Consider the following 20,147-nt stretch of genomic DNA (forward strand, 5'->3'; position numbering starts at 1 on the left):
AGATCAGAAGTGCAGAAAGTGGTAAGCTAGAGGCTACCAAAACAGTCAGACTGTGCTACTTTTAGAAAGTTAGTGTCAATAATATTTTATTACACCATTAAAAGTCGAATGACCCTTAGAACAATGTTTTCAGCTTTTCTCTTCATTGTTGCAGCCACAGCCTGTCTGTGATTAATGTTGTGCTTTGCTGGGTGGGATGTGGGCGTCTCTCTTTGAGTATTTGCTACTGGGTGGGGTCCATACATTCAAACAGGAAGTGAGAATGTAAGCAACTTGATAGGTGCTGTAGGTGTCTGATTGCACCATTAGTGTTGATTCCTAAGACTGTTTTCAGCTTCTCATATGAATAAGACTGGATAAAGAGAACTGCACTGGACAAGGGAAGATTGCCTAGTAATAAATACGAAATCCCACTCATAAAGGTAAACCTTATTTTTTGTTTATTATTATATGATGTATATTGACTATGTGGAATGCGTACAAATGTGATTATAGCTTTATGAGACAGTCAGACATGCCTGTTACTTTGATATTACTGGATACTGCTGTGGGTGTCTTTTTTAATACAAATTTTAAAAATGTTCCTAATGATTATAAGCTGAGATCTGCATATATAAAAAGCAAATAAAAATTGTCAAAATCATATTTTGGCAAACTGCTACACTGTGTATGTGTGTGTGTTTTTGTATGTGCAGTAAATAACCAAGTTATTGTTTCTACATTTTTTTAGTTTAACTTAATACCACTTCTGTAAAGAATGGTAGAACGTTGCAGTGTGACTGTCATATGCCTGCTTTGTGCTATTGTTTTGCAGCTGTGTTGAAATTTAAAGGAAATATCAGTCTATGTGCAGTTTTTTTAAACTTCTTGTCACATGATTTTCTTTGGTGAACTGGGTGTTTACAGTGTATGTTTTTCGGGTGGTTACTACCCATGACATTGAATGTTGTTCTGTATCTCTTTATGCCCCCAAACATTCATCAGTAGCTGATCAATACACACCTGTCATGGAGTCAGTTTTAACCATGATACAAGTGTCTTTTGTTAAAGAAACAAGTGAGAACAGTTTATTTGTCAGGACTCCCTGGCATTTCCATTGTCTTTTCATTTTATAGTTCAGACTTTTCAGGAATATTTAAAACATGACCAAATTTTTTTAAACTGTTCTGCCTGTAATGAATTATGCACAGCATTATGAAGGACACGCTCCTGTTAAAGAAAGAAAAACAAATGAAACAGCTGGCTGACTGCACACGTTTACATGTTCTGAATAAGGCATAGTGCAGTTAAGGTATTCTCAGCCTAGTCTAGGCATGCTGTTCGACACGATCCATTCTTATCACACAAACAGTGTACTTCTTTATATTCTAGTATGCAAACATTGTCTTATTAGATTACATTTAATAATTATGAAGCAAATTACTCTTTAGTACTAAAAACAAACAACCTAATATAATTTAATTTATTTGTTGACTGGATAAGTAAACTGTCTTTCCTGGAGCCTTTTGGCTGTAGTATGTCACAGAATGGAGCCAATGTCTCAAGCTAGAGCTGTATCACATGTAGCTCCTAGTAGGTAGGTGGTAAAGAATTCCATTATAGCTACTTACTTTGGTTAGGTGAGAGTTATGTTGGGATTTCCTCCCAGCTGGTTAAATTTAACCCCAAAACCAAAGCTGAAGGGATAAAACCCTTTGGCTAAGATGAAGTAGATTCCTACAGAAGTCTCATCCAACCCCATGTTAAGTACTGCATCGATTACACAAATAATTTTTTTCCTTTGAATCACGTAAGCAGTGAGTGTTTATAGTTGTATACACTTCAGTATTTGCACAATTATAAATACACTAGTGGCCCAGATGGCTACAGCTCTGATTACAGCACAGTCAACCTGAGTTTGATTAGCAGCTTGGGTACCAGATTATGTGAATAAAGAGGACAGACATGCCTATCCACTAGGGGGTGCTGTATGCTTTAGTATACCTCCATGGTTGATCCATTGTGGAGGCCTTGGACACAAGGGGAGTGCTGTCTAGAAGGAAGGGACAAGACTTTGGCTGAGATGTATGCAGTGGCATGCATGATAAAGTACATGCCCATTACACATTACCTCTTTGAACATCATGAGCATATGTAAAGGCAGGATTAAGAGCACAAACCTGAAAACTTTCCTCTACAGCAACATGATGCTGTCCTAGGTGCCTCAGACTTTTCAACATTCCCAAATGTGAGATGAAGTTAGTATAGGGGAAGTAAGGAGAACCAGTTATACCCAAAGGATCATGGGATGCCCTTGGACTAGCCAATGGCCAGCTGTGGGACCAAAAAAAGTATATATGTATATCTGCATAATGGGAAATTGATTTTATGTTTCAGTAAAAGTAAGAGTGTAACTTTTCATTGAGAGTGTACCAAAATTCAATACTAATTTAAGCAAGCAATAATGTATAACAGGGTGGAGTGCAGAGAAATAGTGGACTGTCCAACGGTTTTTGAGGCCCAGTGCCACAAGTAGAGGGTCTCCCCACCTGTGTTTCTTAATGTCCACCCTGAAGGGCATTGCTGCACTTAGACAATAAGCTAAATATTAATATGGTTTTGATATGTTTTGTATTATTTAAATGCACTTTAAAAATACAGTGAACATTGTGTAATATTTTAATGCAAAATAATTACTCCAGCACAATGTTGTAATACAGATTATATTTCAGTGGAAACAGAATTATGAAATTTTAGTTACATGTGTACTGCTGTTTCCCCCATTGCATGTTTCATGCAGGTTTGCACACACATGGCATATACACACATGTGCTTATATTCACCTATGCGTACTGTTATAACAGGGACATATACACCCACACACAAACAAATATATATATGCAGATGCACACACATACATAGAGGCACACGGACATGTGCAAATGCATAGTAACTTACGCACACACACACACTCGTACATTCACCCATGCACACTTTCACAACACACACACACACACACATACACACACACTCGCATGCACTTACAACAGATGCATGCACACAAACAAACAAGACACACAGTTGCATGCACTTACAACAGATGCATGCACAGACACATGCAAATGCATAGTCACAGAAGCACACACACACACACAATTTGTGTTCTGATTTTTTTCTTATCTCTTTAAATTAAGTACTGTTTTATAGTTTTGTGTTAGTATTAAGTAGTAGGTATTTGTTTCAGTCTCAAAGCCAATAATATGCAAAGCATAAAAATCATACATATTTAAGAAATGTGTAGGCTGTTCTACTGTTTTAATGAGGCATTCTGTCTTAATGAAGGCATTTATTGTCTAACACTCTGTTAACATGTTAAATAAAAAGGTGGCGCAGTTATTTTTCCCCGTTAGCAAATTGAATTTGTGCCATGTGTCGGTGCTCTTATTTTTCACCAGACTTTTCCCTGTAGAACTCTGATTGAACATAACCTCTCCACTGCCAGATTTTCACCAGATTTTTTACTCACATTTTTGAGCTGTTCCTTATAAAATTGGGGTTTTCTGGCACATTGCTGTCACTAAATAATGACATACACTTGAGTTTCAGGCTTCATATTCTTCAGAAAATGCATGCTAACTTAAATCTTGTTATTTTAGCAACTTTCTAAGTTTATAAGAGCAAATATTTTAAATCTGGTCATGTTTGTGGGTCTTTGTCTTCCAATTATTATAGGCTTTGCCCTAATTTCAAGTGCTAAGAGATTGAGACGTATATGATTAAACAGTGACAATTTATTATTTTAGAATCACATTTTCTTAAGATGTTTAATACCCATAGTTTAGTTTGTGATAATGAAGAGTGATTTTTGAGGTGACCATTGGTGCTGGGAGCTATGAATTTTTTTTGCAATGTATTATGTAAGGATTGTACAGTTTTATACTACTGCTTGTGTTAAGTAAGCTGAACTGTAACTTGTCATTAGATGATAGTGTATTACACTGAGGGATGTTATCCTTTGATAAATCCCAGTGAAACAAGTATTATAATTCCCACTGACATTGTTGCAGCACAAACTGCAAAGGCTTACAATCATCTATGTGAAACAACCAAAGAAAATGGAATATAAATAAGGACAAGTACTTCTGAAAGTAAGTGTACAAGTATAAAGTGTGAACAATAAATAAACTAAAAACAACTTTTTTAACTTTTTCTGGGCGGCACAGTGGTGCAGCGGTTAACATTGTTGCCTCACAGCAAGAGGTTCTCCGGTTCGATTCTCAGCTGGGGTGCCTTCTGTGTGGAGTTTGCATGTTCTCCCTGTGTTCGCGTGGGTTTCCTCCGGGTACTCCGGTTTTCCCCCACATTCCAAAGGCATGCATCTGGAGCATTTCTCCCCAGGCCTCCGCTGAAAACAGGCTCTGTGGAACCTAGTCGGACATTCCCGGTCAACAAATGTTAAATAAAATAAAATAAATAAATAAAATAAAAAAAGGAATTTTACAAACTAATACTTTTAACACTACAGATAAGTTGAAGCAGAGGAGGTAAAGGAAATGGAAAACTAGAAATACGTAACGAAACCACCACCTTCACTAAAAAGAACAAATGCTACAGACATTTTAGTCATGGAGTAATATGACTAATTTATGATAATAGATTAATGATTCTTCATGGGATTTAGTCCTCCTGGCTTGAACATTTGGTACCCTAGACTTCGACTTGCTGATCAAGTCTAGCTAGTGAGGACTAAATCCCACCATAACTTTATCATCACTCTGGCATTGATTATTATTTTGTTATTTAATAAAATTCCTGACATATCCTACATTTTTGATGTTAATAACTCCATAGCTCTTAGTGTGGAAAATATGGGGATACATGCGCGCACACACACACACACACACACACACACACACACACACACACCTGTGTCCATGCATGCACAAATCTGCTTGCATTATCCTCGACATTCTGAATAGATGTATTCTGTTTCTAAATACGATACAACTTGCTTCAGTATTATCTTCATATATAGCCTATATGTTATAATTATTTGCTGTGATGCACATACCTTTCAACCTCCAAGTGCAAGAAATGTGGACAAAGTCAAAATAATGGGAGGACAAAGGCTCAAATTCATGGACATATTTTAAATACTGCTCTTATAAAATTAGAACACTAGCAGAGCCACAGGTTTTGCATTAGCATGTACTTTCTGAAGGATATGAAGCCTGAAACTCAAATGTTTGTCATTATTTAGTGACATCAATCCTCAATGATTTTTCAGAAAACCACATATTTTATGAGGAACAGACAAAAAATATACGGTAGAAATCTTGATATTCAATAAAATTCTGGAGGGTTAAGAGGTATGGTGATGCAGTTTACACCTGTGATGACCTTCCACTACCAACCAGTAATCGAAGAGCCTCAATCCTCACCACTAGCAACAGCAGAGGATGTTCACTGCCCGGATGACAAGTACACATGCAGTATTTCCAGAAACTCCCCACTGGCACAGCTATAGAGATGAGATCTTGGCTGAGTGACCAAGCCAAGACTTCCAGCACCCCCCTCTGTCCAACCAGTGCTTCATATCCCTGCCCAAGTAGCTGACACACAAACTATTTGAGATTTGATTTACACACACACACACACACACACACACACACACACACACACACACACACACACACACACACACACACACACACACCTGGGACAGGTTTACTAGCTATGCCCCCTTCTGCTCCAACTATAAGGTAGTTACCTAGCTATGCCCCCTTCTGCTCCAACTATAAGGTAGTTACCACTGCCACCAGTCAACTCCTTATGAGCTGCTTTAAGGCTCTGAACAAAGGGTGTCCAATCTTACAGTGTAATATTAATGTTAGCACAAATGGTAGTTTGACCAAGAGCAAGGCTATTAGGAGTGGACCACACACTGTCAGCAAATAAATATGCAAGTACTCCCAAAATTTAAATATCTCTGCACAAATCAGCCACAATGAAAGGTTTAAATATATTTAATAATAAAAGAACAAGGCAGTTCTAAATATATATTCACAGTGACATCAGAGTTCATAACCACAGGAAATACTTAAAATAACATTGCAGGACAGTCTCAAATAAAGACAGAAAAATGTCTAAGCTAAGCTTCACTATATTCCTGACTGACTCTAAGATAATTATACTATAACTTGAGGAAGAAGTGATAATGAGTCAAGAATATTGAGACTGAGGCCGACCAGATGCTCATAATTCAATTCACCTGGTCTTGACCCCTTTTGTTGTTGTTTGGGTCTGGCTCCTTGAGCATTGAATCTGTAAAAATCCTGCTGGTGACCATCATGGTAGTTCATATTATTACTCTGTTGTTGACCATACTGTTGTTATACTTATAATTCACATTAACAGAATTTTTAAGTCTTTCACTTCTACATACCCCATCATAATTATCACTAATAATCACTAGAACTTGAGAACTTACTAATAGAGCAAGGCAGAACTTACTAATAGAGCAAGGCAGATGTGGTGAATGGATCTTCTAGTTGTTGTCAGGCCCAAGACAGAATGCAGAATACTCTGTCTCACTAAGAAAGTTCTCAAAATAATATCTCAAATATTACTGCTGGGATAGTTTGCAGAATGACATCACTTCTTGTCATCCGACTTACAGTTCCCAGACCAAAACCCCCATTGCTGAAGCTGGCAGTATTTAGCATCTACCTGTAAAAATATATAGACAAGGGCTTCTCCTCAGATCTCTGGCAGATGCTAGAAGCCATAAAACAGTTGCATTCCTTCATGCTTTCAAGACTAGTAATTAGTTCATCTTAAAGACAATACAGAAAGTTTCCTAGTACAGACATTGAGTTTCTTGCTGCATCGAAAACTGAAAGATACCATCTTTTATGGCCAAGCTTTAAAGTAATTCAATTTATTTATTTTTTTTAAGGTTTGCTGGACTGAAAGTTAATCTCCTGTATTCCAGTTTCCAGTGTTAAAATCTACAATTAAACAGTTACAATAGTGCTTATATATTCCTGTTCTCTTCCAGAAGAGCATACTGTGGATACATTTCAAACAGCACTTTGCAAATACCTTTCCAGCAGACACGACTTTGATATACACATGACATACAGTTTTAATACATTTGTAACACAAGCATCTTGTATAAATCATTTTGATATTCACCAATGGCATATAATTATTTACAATATTCCAGCTAGCCATGCTGGCAATATCTCCTTTCATCACAACACCTATGATATCTTCATACGTAATTTGTATTGTAATGTAACTAACAGCTGTGAACTGAGATGCCCTCTTCCAAGGTTATGGCTTAAAACAGTTTAGTTAACAAGCAACAAAATAATGTAGGTATATGGATGTCTGTAAACCAGGTTTGTGGTAACAGGAGACTCTAAATGATTCTAACAAAAAGCACTAACAGAAGCATATCTATAGTATGAGCAAATAGTTTGATGTACAGCTGTGTCCTTGTCAAAGTAAAAGTGAACACCTATGAGGATTAGAAGTGGTAAAATATGAATGTTTTAAGGAAAGTTCATACCGAAAGTCTAAAATTACTGAAAGTGGCAGTTGGTGCAGAAGTTAAGGTAATGAGCTGTAGTTTCTGTAGTACAGGGTTTGAGTCCCCTCAAACCATGTTTGACTACTGAGTGATCCTCAACAAATCACTTAACCTGACATTACTCCCAAGTTGCCCCTGTAAAGAGACAGAGTTCAATGGGTCTACCTGGTTAACATAAAAGGATTATTATTAACTTTGTGATGATTTTAGGCTGGCCAACAATAGTTGCTTTCTCAGAAGATTAATTATGCATGAAAAATTGTTGAGGAGTTCTATAGTGCAACACATCATTTTATTCATACAAGTATAAGAGTTAATACTGTATTCCATACAGTTGACAGTAAGTAAGGCAGTAATGATCAACATTTTCCATCATAGACAGGCTATGAGTTCAGTACTGTTCCTCTCAAAAGGTGTCAGCTGGCTTAATGCTGAAGATATGATATATGCATACCCTGATCTGAGCTAAGATGGGTAGCTGTTTATTTGTTTTATTTTTTCTTTCTTCCTTGTTTGTAAGAACATGTTTCTGTATACCACACTAATTGCCCATGCTGTGGGCAAATTACTTTCAGTGATTTATGTCAGGTGATCAGCCTGTCTTATTCATACATACACATTGTATATTTAGAGGCATCTTATTCCCTTAACATCCTTTGCTGTTTCAGTAGCACACACATTTAATTTAAAACTATTTTTTAACTAAAACATTTACTTCACATGGATGTCATGTTAAAACGCAATAATGCATTGTGATTTTTCTGCTTTTTAAATGATCTTCCGATGAATCCTGGTTTACTGTGATTTGTTTTCCCAATAGGTATAATATTAGAGAACTTGAGCTGATGTTGGCTGTTTTTTTATGTTTTTCTGTAAATGGGGACTGTTTATAGATTATTACTCAGGATGGACCTTACTTTTTGGTCAGCCATGAGCTTTGCTGTGTATATATATATATATATATATATATATATATATATATATATATATATATATATATATATATATATAATTTCCAAACAGTTGCGCAGGCATGTACACACACACACACACACACACACATATTCTCTTATAGTCTGTTATAGGTCTAAACATCTGATGTACACAACTCTTTTTTCCCTTCCTTTTGCCTGCACTAGTTCATTAAATGTGTTACAGCCAATGTGGCAGAAATTATGTACTCTGTTGCCCTTTGCCAGATGCAAGCCAAGCCTCCTCATGAAAATTACATTTTCTGAAAGCTTGTATAACCGTAGTGTAAAACCTGTGCAGGACTAGTAAAGGGTATATGCACTCTTGTGCTCAATAAAGTAGAAGGAACAAGTCACCAAAGTTTCTAAATGTGCTTTCCCAACTGCAACCAGGCCACAAAAAGTGGATGGGATGGGAGCAAATAATGACAGGAAAAACAAGAAAGGTGTTATTGTGAATAAGCAATACATCCTAATGAAAATATACATTGTGCTACAGAGATTAGATAGCTAAATAACAACTAGAAAGACAAGACATGGAGGCAAATAAAACATAGTCAGAAACTACATTCATGGGTGGCAGACCAGGGATGCATATGTTCTCATCAGCGTTCAGATAATGTGGTCACTTCTTGCGAATGGTCATTTTGTGCATGGTTGCTTCTTGTAACGCACACTGTCTAGGGCACTACATCGTATACAACACATTGCAGACCTTGCCTGGTCACATGCAGTACTACACAGATACATATCACATTTCTGTCAGGGTGACTACTCATCATCACTGACTGTACATTTGCAAGAGTCATACTGCTACTCCACAGTGCTCGCAGCAGAAAACCACACATGGTTATTAACAGCAGTGTTTATAACAGTTAAGCATAGATTTAATGTTCAGAAACATTTTCTTTTTGTTTCTTTTTTTAAAAATAGTAGAATTCAGTTTCAAATATCTGATATGACTCCTCAGTACATACACCTTTTTACCGTCATGCCTTTTTATGTGCAGTGCTGTAAACCAAATAAAACCACATGCATAGCAAAAGTTGAAGGGTACACTATACCACTAGACAAGAAGCAAAACACAGCCAGTAATGCAAACTTTATTTGCTTACTAGCTGCTCATGGTTCCTGTGACTTTTGTTTACTTACCTGTTTTATACCATTGAACAAGGCAGCTGTGTGAATGAGGACAGTCTCGGTACAAGTTATTCATCAGACATGAAACTAGAATGTGTAAACTGATCACTGGTGTAGTAGATAGCATTGCTTCCTTACAGTGTTTGATTCCCCAGTTTGGTTGCCATGTCGGGAACCTTCTGTGTACAGTGTGCATGCACTCTCTCTGTATCCCTGTGGCTTCTGGATGTTCATAACCTTTTCCTTTTGAAGTCTTTATGAGTACATTCATGCTAATAAAGCCAAACCCCACTAGCTGTAGGAAAGACATGGTTTGGTGTTTTTTCATCTCATCAGTACAGCATAAGTTGGATTATTTATTTATTTAATTTATTTATTTAACATTTGTTTAATGGAAAAGTCTGACTTGGAACAAAGCCAATTTTCAGTGGAGGCCTGGGGAGAAACACTCTAGACACATGTCTTTGTAAGTGAGAGGAAACCAGAGTACCCGGAAGAAACCCACACGAACACAGGGAGGACATGCAGACTCCGCACAAAAGGCACCCCAGCCGAGAATCAAACTGGAGAACCTCTTGCTGTGAGGCAACACTACTGCTGCACCACTGTGCCATCCAGTGACTATATTATCTGGCTGTATTTCAGAAACAGAGCGTAAATTCAAGCCTGATATCTGAAGACATTAGGATGACTGCGAAATACCCCAACTTACATCTAAACCATAGGATAAAAAGGTTACTCAGACAAACCATTTAACAAAAACCAGAAGGAAGGCCCAGCCAAGCAAGAGTCATCACTGCATAAAACCTTAACCCTCCTGTAGCAGTGGTACTACTTTACATGCCAGAACAGGATGGCTATGGCAGCAGGTCTAATTTTAATAATAACTTGAGGAATGGTAGAGCATTATTCTACTGATTACAAAAGATAAATGAAGAAAAACCCAATAGATTATAAAATTACAAAGAAGCCAACGGTAGAACAGAAACCAAGCAACAATAACATTTAGCACTTTGAGAAAAAGAACATTATTAAGTAATTAGAAGTTTCCAAATAAAGAAAGGCTAGAGTGTTACATTTTGTAATGTATCCTTCCTCCTCTTGCAATACATCATGATATTTCCTATGGTCTTCATACACATTGTCTTAAACTGTAGCTTTCAGTAAGCATTAATTGGAATCTCATACTGTCACATTTTCCTATTCCTGAAGTCCCTAATGTGTTCCTGCAGCATAGGTCTAAAACTTCTTTTGTATTGCATGCACAAACAAGGCTGGAGGGACACATCAGGGCAAATACAACAGCACCAGTATTATAATTGTTATAATTATGGAATATGATATTGTTGATCTTTCCCACTTCAGTGACCAGAAAGAACATGCTCTGCTCTTTCTACAGCTTAAGTTTCTGTTGAAATACTAATACGGGCATGAAATGTCAGACTGCATTTTGCAAAGACTGAACCAGAAGGAATTCCATGTTCTTGTTTCTCTTAAAAGACAAGGAAAAGTGGTTAGGGATTTATTTAATGTGACTTTTTGTTCTCTTTTAAAACTGAGTATTGCAAGTAAGTTCAACAAATCTATCTGTGAGGATGTTATGTTCTGTTTCACAATAAATGAGGCTTGGCAACAAGCCAAGCTGTCCTGGGACATCTTCAAGGGGTGTTAGGTGGATATTAATAGGAGTTCAATGGGTTGGGGAGGTGAAAGGGTTAAACGGTGGAAAAGTTGATTGGAAGGAAATGAGATAAGGGTGGGAGGTGCTTAAGGGATTTAGATGAGTGTAGCTGGGTAACTAATCACATTTTGGCATGAACTTGCTAAGTATAGGATCACGTCTGTGGCAAACAGAGGTGGGCTGGTGATCAGGTAGACCTGTGGGTGAGTGCGCTATTATGAGGATTAGGAGGTGGTGGTGGGGTTATTATGAGCATGGTTGGGGAGGGAACAAGCAATTGGGCACTGCTAGTGTCCCTCCTCTGTAGTAAGGGAGGATTCCTTCAGGGCTGGTTTCATATGGTTATAGCAGGCTTCTCCTCTCTCTAACCGCAGACAGAAAAAGAAAAAAAAAAGGGACTTGCTCTGGGTTTTGTTTTTTCACAGACATCGTCCGGTATTCTCGTACTTTTTCAGACAGACATTTACAAAGATGTATTTCACCTTCATGGGATTATTTTGTTGCTTGCCCATGTCAGCAGTTCCCCTGATTTGTTCAGAGAGGGATTGGTTGCTGAATGCAGTGCTGTGGGGGAAGGCTTACTGGTAACTTTTTGTTTAATCAACAATTACTTTCCTGCAATTGGGAAAGGGGTTTATCCAAGTATCGTGGTGCATGGTTTTGGATTGTTTGGGTGAGGAGTTCCATATGCCTGTGTTCTCTTCTCTGTGAGGTATTTTAATTAGTCTAAGTTTTGGCTGGCTTTTCTCAAGCTTGAGGGAGTCCTAGGTTGTCTGCTACTTTGCATGCATGGATGAGTGACTTTGTTCTTTGATTTTAAAAAAAAAAAAAAAAAAAAAAATGCCTGCAGATAAAGAGTTCAGACATGGAGTGTGGCAGACATTGCAGCAGAGATGGAGGGAGGTGGGTTACTTTTCTGTTTCTCATTACCAGTTGATGAGTCAAATCCATGGTGTTGTATTATGAGCCTGTGTTTCTTTTGGCTTTCTTGATGGCATTTGGTTTTCGTGGGCTTTCGCACGTTGGGGAGGGCTCCATGGGTCAGAGCTTTGTCACAAAGCAGGTTTAAAAAAATAATAAAAAATCCATCTCTTGTTTGTGGTTTGTTGGCCGGTGGGGTTTTTGCCTCGCTAGTGGTGGTGTTTATTTGTGGTTTTACTTGAGTGTTGTGCAGATAAGTTGGTTGGTTTGCCTTTTGTGTTTGATTGAAGGGAACTGGGATGAACAATCTAAGCAGTGTGCACTGCGTTACAGACACTATGGTTGGTTACTTCGCCAAGAAAATCATGTTGCATTTTACTGCTTCTCCTGTCTTTACTGAAAACAAGCATATTGCTCTGTCATCATAATATCTTTATATAGGCTGGCTCTGTTTTACAATCTGTTGTTTACAGATTGTCAGACTTTACTAAGGAAGTAGACGTAGTAACAGTTAATCTATGAGCCATAAGTAAGTGAACTTGTGAAAGGTATATACTTAGAAGGGCAGTATTCCTGTTAATCATCTGTTCATGATTTCCTTTCTTTGTGATGGCAGCGCTGTGGTGTGCTCCTGTTTAGGCCCATTGCCCTTGTTTCATGTTTGGGTCTGTTCCTTATATATTTTTTGGTTTCTAGTGACCTTTTGAGGATTAAAGTAATAAATGGCAGTTTTTGAGTGTCGGACTTTGTATTCCCCAGTACCAGCATGCTAACTCAGGGCTTGAGGACTAACAGCTTGCAGGGTTCAGGAGCAATATCTAAGTATTAGTGCATTAAGCTTCTGCATTTTCTTAAAGGGGGGGTCACTTTTAACACGCAGTACTGATGTGAAGTTTTGTGGCAAGATTTCCCAGACTGTAACACCGTTGGTGGGGGTGGAATAACCATGACTATGCCTTGACATTGGTAAGGGAAGTGACTGGTTTTCGTGGGCTAGGGCACTGGGTGAGGTGACATGGTGTGTTACACAGGTAAAAGGATTGTGCGTTAACCATTTAACAGCTGTGTAGAAGAAGGGGGTGATTTCAGAGCTTGTGGGTTGGCAGCTGCTTCAACTTCAGTAATTATCTGTTTTGTGGGTCTACGGATGGTGTTGATGCCAACATTGGGGTGTGTGTGTGTGTGTGTGTGTGTGTGTGTGTGTGTGTTAAGGTTTACGCAGCTGTGTCTTATGGTTTATTTGTGGTAAGGTTGGCAAGGGGTGCATAGTGCCATAAGTTTGTTTCGCTTCTGTTGATGCGTAATAAATACCATTGAGTCGGACCCATGGAAAAAAACGAAAGAAAAAAAAAATGGGATACATTAGCAAAACCAATCACGTCCCTTTAGGCATAGGATTAATGATGGACACTTGAGTTTCAGACTTCATACCCTTCAGAAAATGCATGCTAATTGCAATATTTCCCTTTCCTGGGCCTTAGTTCTGGGTTTCGTGGGTTTTCATTGTGCTTTGGTGACTTGTCTCGGTAGTTCGCTGTTTTCCGGGTTTTTCGGCCTGGCTGCTTTATGTATCTGGTGAGAGCAGGTTGGGCGGGCTCGGGGGAATAGTCGCTCTCGGCGGATGCGCGGTTGAGCCTGGTGGTAGCTGAAGCTGTAAAGAAGCTGACTTCAGCTTGGCTGTGGGTTGGGGGGTTTTGATTAGAGCAATAATGGTACAAATTCCTACAAATATCAGGCATACCTCTCAATGTGTTATGAAGCCAGAACTCACTTAGCTGGCAGATTGTGTTGGTAGGTATTGTTGGCTAGCTGGCTCAATCTATCTTAGGGATGACTGCAGCACAATTGTGACAATGGAAAGAGTAAAGGCTAGCTAATAATGATGGAGTTACTAAATGACAAAGCGTACAGTCAGTATTTGTTGAAACAAACTGGGGGGGGGGTACTTTCCAGGTTGGCTGTCAGTCGGAAGCAGGGTAGGGGTTTTGAATGGTTGGCTGGAGGGTGTTAATGGGTAACTCTTGGTTATCCTAATTTAGGGGTGGTTTCTGAGTGTTCAGAATTTTAATTATGTAGTGGGGTGTTTGGGCAGGTTCAACACAGTAAATATTTGACCATTACGGTAGGGTATAAGTGATTATCAGGCAGATGACTCTACGGGGACCTTAGTAAACCTAGCCCTGCTGTAGATACCTGTTTGCTTCGTTGTCTTTACTTTCTCTCCTACCTTGAGGGACATGGGTGATTCCTGGATTGTTTCATTCCATCAGCAGGATATGGAAAGGGTGGAGCATTTACTAAGGGCTCAATTTGTGAGGGTCATTTGAGTTTCAGAACTTCTCCTCTTCAGAAAGTAAAGCAATATCTGTTCTATCAATTTTATAAGTTCATACATCACACGAAGCATTTGAGGTTTGGTAGGCATACATAGACAGGTGAGAATGTAATACAGCTCACAGTAATTGAAACTGCAGACTCATATAAGGCCGAGGGTGTAGAGCTAGATTAGCTATGAGTTTTATAATCATTTCAACCAAGTGGGTAACGATAATTATAGTACTATAGGTGGTAAAAAAGATACATAATGTTAGGTAATCAAAATAATGATAGCAAAACAGCAACAGAAGAGGCTCGCCACAGCTATTATTTAACTCAATTTAATGCAAGAAAAAAACATATACAGGATCCAATAGTAAGCGCTTTCACGTTCTAGCAAACGTTTCATCAGACTTCAAAGATATAACTGTTCACATCACTCATGTCCTTATATAACTTTTTAAATTATTTCATCCAATCACTTAGTAAATATCATTATGACATCATAAAAACACAATTAATCCTTTAAAACCATACACATCTTATCTATTTCAAAAACCTAACATATTCAAAATGACATATATCAAAAATACAATACTAACCACTTCTCTCACATTGAATCAATAAAATCAGAAAACTTATGTAAACATATATAAGCATGTATAATATTTACATAAATACATTAAAAATTCATCTCACATTTTTAAAAAAACCTAATGCATATACATAACATAATTTCATGGATTTATGTTAATACTGACCATAATTTCATGGATTTATGTTAATACTGACCATTCACTGTTATAACTGTGCATTTTATAGATTATATATCTAATGTGCATATGGACCTTTTACTAAAAAAGGTTTGTGACACCTTGTCATTTAAACCATGGGCTTTATGTGCTTGCAGCCTCATTAGCCATTTGTTTTCTTGTTCTTCTGTATAAATCTTTACCTAACCTACCTGTTTTTTTAACTAATTCTAAGGTTCCAAATTTAAACTTATGTGTAGTCCCATGTTCCAAGACATGCCTCGCCAAAGCATTCCTCTCATCTTCTTTATTGATCCCCTCTAATCCCCTCTCTTTGGAAAATATCCTACGTCATCCCTCTTCATAAGGGTGGTTCCTCCACAGAAACTTCTAACTATCGACCAATAGCAATATTGTCACCTATAGCAAAAATAATGGAAAGATGTGCTCACAAACAACTCCTACATTATCTCACTCTAAATAATCTTTTATCCAAAACTCAACATGGCTTTCGCCCCTATCATAGTACTACTACTGCCCTCCTTTCCTTTGTTGATACAATCAACAGTAACCGTAACAACAAACTAATTACTTCTGCTCTATTTCTTGATCTGTCAAAAGCCTTTGACATGGTCAATCATCAACTCTTACTACAAACTCTTGAAAACCTTCACCTTGATAGACCTGCCCTAAACTGGTTTAAGGCCTACCTCTCTGGTAGACAACAGGCAGTTCAGTGGCAAAGTAAACTATCTCACCTACTACCTAACACAATAGGAGTTCCCCAAGGTTCCATACTTGGCCCCCTTCTTTTCTCTGTATTTATAAATGATCTGCATTCAGCCATCCCTAAAGCCACCTGCATTCAATATGCAGATGACTCTACGTTGATTTGCTCGGATCTCTCTCTTAATAACCTCCAGAAAGCCACCCAACACTGCTTTACTGCAGTGGAAATATGGTTCACTGAACGGAAACTTATCCTAAACCCGAAAAAAACTAACCTACTACTAATTCTCCCCACCCTAGCCTCTTCTTTAGGGCAACACCCTCCACTCTTTAATAATACGGCCTTCCACGTTCAGTCTACAAATGGGACCATCATTGAGCCTGTTACTAACACCAAACTACTAGGAGTCACAATTGACCACAAGCTCAAATTCGATATTCACATTAGCCAAACTATAAAAACTGTTAACAAGAAACTTGGTTCCATGTATAGAATTAAGAACTTTCTTACGCCCCATACTAAACTAACTATAGCACATACTCACCTTCTCTCCACCCTACTTTACGCTTCTCCGGTACTTTCCTTCCTCAAAAAAACTGAGCTCAACAAACTCTCTGTAGCTTATAACCATATTGCCAAATTTGTAACTGGCAAACCTTATCGTACTCATCATTGCGTTAACCTAAGAAAACTAGGCTGGTTAGAACTCCCCAACCTTCTCAAGTTTAACCAACTTACTGAAGCTTATAAAATTATCAAAGAGCCAGAAAAAAAACCCTCACTACACAAACTTTTAACCCCCTACTCTAATCTAAATAGTCTTAGATCCTCTAATAGTGTCCTGGTTCATACAACGAAATCCAATAATTCAGGTGGTGATGCTCTTTTTGCCAATTCCATCGGAAAACTATGGAACGCCTTTCCAAACAACCTAAGACTAGCTACCTCTCCCCACCAATTCAAAACTAACCTTAAACAATGCTTTAACACTCATTGGCTATGTCCTTGTACCAAACCAGACTAAATCCTTTATCCCCTGCCTTTCTTCATGTTGCTCACTAATTGTTCTCTCTTTTCTCTCATCTCCAGATCCTACATTTTCTATCACCTCCTGTATGTTTACCTCTATTAATTCTATTTTTCTACTTCCTCCATTCTTTCATTATTGTTAAATTGTTCTGTTTGTATTTTGTTTCTCCCTGCTTATGTACCCTTTACAAAATTGTATTTTCATTATGTAAATTAATTTTTGTATTAACCATTGCGGAGCTTTTCTCCCCGGGCCTCTGCTGAAAACGGATTTATATCCAGTTGGACTAGCCCGGTAAACAAATGTAAAATAAATAAATAAATAAATATTGATGGCATATACGTGCTCCCTAACACGTTCCTTAAGTGTTCTATTTGTCTTTCCTACATAAAAGGACCTACATGTTTGACACTGAGCTAAATATATAAGGTCCCTAGATCTGCAATCGGTATAATAGTGAAAAACATACTGTTGCCCTGTATCTGGATGTATAAATTTATTGTCATTAGCCATATATATGCACTGTTTGCAATTTCTGCATGAGAATGTTCCTTTCCTCTGTGTATATGGTCCTTCTCTTACATTTTCTTCATAACAGAGTAATCTTTTCAACGACTTCATGTTCTTATAGGTGAAGTTAGGTTCAGTTCCAACTAATTTAGTTATCTCATCATCCACCGTTAACAATCTCTAATTATTATTTATTATTTCTTTAATTTTTAAATTCCTGTTTGTGAAAGGAATCACTATTCTATTCTTCTTAAAACGTTGCTCCACCCTACATGAATCGTTATCATTCCCTCTGTCTATTCTATTTTTATAAAAAATGGTTTACCTTTACCTTTCCTCTATGAAGTACTCTGTTTAAGTGCACCATCTACTTCTTTCTTGGAATATCCTCTTTCCATAAAGGTGTCTGTCAATATCCTTTGTTGATTTTGATAGTTGTCATCTAGATTAGTTAACCTGGACACCCTCAGTGCTTGGCTTTTCATAATATTTTGATAAACATGCCCTGGGTACATGCTACTACGATGTAGCAAATTATTTCTCCAACAGCGTTTCCTATACATATCTGTTCTCACAACATTGCCTTACTTAGTTAACTTTAAATCTAAAAATTCTATCTGTTGTGATGAACTCTTACATTCAAACCTTAAAAAATCTGTTGTCCCATTGATATAGGTAACAAAATCTTCTAGCTGTTGTTCAGAACCACTCCAAATAAGAAAAACGTTGTCTACAAAACGCTATAGTATCTAATATGCTTCACCCATAACATAAGTAGCTTCCCAGTATGCCAATACTAAATTCGCATATGAATTTGCACAACGGGTCCCCATAGTGACCCCTTTCTTTTGCAGATAATACTTTCTGTCATACATAAACACATTATTCCTCAATACTATATCTAATAGTAGCATGCACCTGTGGTCCCTAGATGTCCCTTTATCAATTAACGGTAGTCTTACATATTCAATTCCTACTGTATTCGGTATCGATGTAAAAAGGGACACCACATCTAATGTTAGAAATAAATCACTGTCAGCATCTTTTGCTGAAAAAAGCATAACTTGCATAGCTCTCTAAAAACTGCTTTGCATCTTTTATTACTGACTGTGTCTTATCAACTATTGGTCTAAATTGCTTTTCTAAGTAAATAGATAGTGGCTCAGTGAGCCAACCATTTCCTGAGATGATAGGTCTCATAGGAGGGGCCATTAAAACTTTATGTATTTTTGGTAGCCCTCTGAAAACAGGAATTACAGGTTTTTCCACTAAAAAATATTTATACAGATCCTTATCTATCACATTGCACAAAAGCAAGTCATACAATTCAGCCTGTACATTTTTAATAATCTTATCTAACAACACTCCATTTAAACTTTGGTATGTTTCACTGTCATCTAGTAATTCATTCATCTTATTAATATACATGTCGTGATTTAATACAACTATCGCCCCACCTTTATCAGCCTGTCTGATCACAATCTGTTTATTATTTTGGAATCTTTTAATAGCTTCATTCTCCTCACGTCTTAAATTATAAAAATCTGGTTTATTGTGACTTAAGGAAAATTGTATTAAATCCCTGTCACAGGCCTTTTCAAATGCATCAAGTATTAGATGCATTTGTGGTATAAAAACAGTAGGCTTCTTAAAAATATTTACATGATCACATCTGACATCATTCCCAAAAAGCATTTTCAAAGCTATATTTCTAGTAAACATTTTAATGTCAGTCATGATATCAGTAATGTCAGTGTTCCTTGAAGGAATAAAAGAAAGACCCTTGTTTAACAAGGATCTTTTATATTCAATCAAAGCATACCTGAAAATGTTGACTATTAAGTCTGTTGTATCAATCGAAGTATTTTCTTTTGAAATTCGTGCCTCTCTTCAGAGTTCTTCCGTTTTTTTCATCCTGTTCTGAGATGACCAAACCGGTCGTTCTGTTTGTCGTATTGGTAGTGGAATGTTCTGAGATGACCAAACCGGATCCTGTTCTGAGACGACCAAACCGGTCGTTCTGTTTGTCGTATTGGTAGTGGAATGTTCTGAGATGACCAAACCGGTCATTCTGTTTGTCGTATTGGTAGTGGAAAAGAACAACAATCGGTCACTTCTCCTGGATTATTACTTATTATTGAAGATGAGGCACCCAATTGTTGTCCTGCTTTATTCTCTTTTCTCCTGACATCCATCATCTTCGGTGTGGCTGATTTCTCAGAGTGTAAAACTCCTTCCTCCATTTGTGCTCGTATGGCCCTTTCGTTCATGGCCAAGTCCTCCTGTCCTCCTTTCATTACTATTGATGGTATGTTAGCTGATGTCATCATACTGGGCGTGATATCACTTCTAATACACTGCTCACTAACATGCTGTGTATTAACTGATGTCACCGAATTGGGCGTGTAATCGCTTTTAGCATTTTGTTCATTGAGAGGCTGCATATTGGTTCTTACATTAATATCATTGTTCCTTGTGTTATCTCTCGGCCAAGAAAACACATTTCCCCTCCAAAAATTA

At 37.6% G+C, this 20,147-nt stretch overlaps 1 protein-coding gene across 1 annotated transcript in view; it reads left to right on the forward strand.

The window, feature by feature from the left end:
- Positions 1 to 271: 271 nt before the first annotated feature.
- LOC122794187 overlaps positions 272 to 20,147 on the forward strand; it is a 68,067-nt gene continuing 48,191 nt past the window's right edge. The window contains exon 1 of the mRNA XM_044062398.1: positions 272 to 422. The gene's annotated coding sequence lies outside the window, so the exon portion shown is untranslated. The remainder of the gene's footprint in view (positions 423 to 20,147) is intronic.

The sequence above is a fragment of the Protopterus annectens genome, chromosome 2.part1, assembly GCF_019279795.1.
Source record: "Protopterus annectens isolate FY-2018-M chromosome 2.part1, PAN1.0, whole genome shotgun sequence".
Classification (NCBI taxonomy): domain Eukaryota; kingdom Metazoa; phylum Chordata; order Ceratodontiformes; family Protopteridae; genus Protopterus; species Protopterus annectens.